Source organism: Rhagoletis pomonella, unplaced genomic scaffold, assembly GCF_013731165.1.
Source record: "Rhagoletis pomonella isolate Grant_MI unplaced genomic scaffold, Rhpom_1.0 Rhpom_scaffold_00004, whole genome shotgun sequence".
Taxonomy (NCBI): domain Eukaryota; kingdom Metazoa; phylum Arthropoda; class Insecta; order Diptera; family Tephritidae; genus Rhagoletis; species Rhagoletis pomonella.
The window spans coordinates 25,913,350-25,914,410 of record NW_023458558.1 but is presented as its reverse complement, the minus strand read 5'-3'; the positions used below and the strand labels follow the sequence as shown (position 1 = coordinate 25,914,410).

Sequence of the window (1,061 nt, the reverse complement as noted above, 5' to 3'; positions counted from 1 at the left end):
TAAAAACAAAAAACAATACTTAAATTCAGTCTTTTGTACATTTTTATTTCTTTCATTTCATTGGAGACTCAGTGCAAGCTAAAATTTAAAAATTTAAAATTTTAAAATTAGTCACTTAGTTTAATTTTCAATTTTAATTGTATCGTTATAGTAGAGGACCATCGAATTGTCGTAAGTTCAAAGTTTTGCGATACATACGACAAATGTTTTATGATTAAAAAAAAGGTACGTCTGTATGGGAATTTTTTCGTATGTGACGCATTTTCAGCACATACAACAAAAGGCATACCCAATCATTAATATTATGTAACATACGACAAAATGCGCACGAAATATCTCAAAAACTAATGGAGATATAAAAAAATGGATTGCAGAAATTGAAAGAGCATGTCCAACTTAGTAAATCTGCATCAAAATCCCAAAATCGTCATTTTGCACATTCGTCATCCGTTTTCTGAGGCGACGACATGACGGTGACGTGGTCCTTGTACGAAAGTACGTCTTGTCGGTGACTGGTTAAGGTCTTAATTCTCTTCCTATAGCGACACACAGCAGGAGCTTTTTGGTTTTCGCTTTCGGGATCACTTGACCACATATTACAGCCTCGATATAATCACGATTATTTTGATTATAAATCTACCTACATAGCTTTCAAGTTACGTTGAAAATTATTTACAATTTTAGACAATTCCGAATCACAACTTTACAGCTGCGTTCTATTTTTAAAAAAGTAAAATAAACTACAATTTTTCAGAAAGTTGATTAACCACAAGTGCGTATCTTGCACCTACCATCTGCTTTGTTATTACATAATATCTACAATTTCATATTTTATTTTTGGAAAGAATTGTAGGACTGAGATTCCTTAGGTTATTTTATATACATAAATTGAATTTTATGGCTTCCTTTTCCTTTCTGCTAAAATTTAATTTATATGTAAGGTATAAACGTATGGTCATTAGGGTGGTCCTTAAAAATCAAATGAACGATTTTTCCAGTCTCACCCCTTCAATCGGTAACACCACTGTCATAGATATCACATATAAATTTTGCTCCCCATT

At 31.9% G+C, this 1,061-nt stretch overlaps 1 protein-coding gene across 1 annotated transcript in view; it reads right to left on the bottom strand.

The window, feature by feature from the left end:
• The window catches only part of LOC118737325 (tachykinin-like peptides receptor 99D), a gene marked incomplete at its 5' end in the record, with an annotated part of 41,183 nt that overhangs the window by 5,525 nt on the left and 34,597 nt on the right, over window positions 1-1,061 (bottom strand).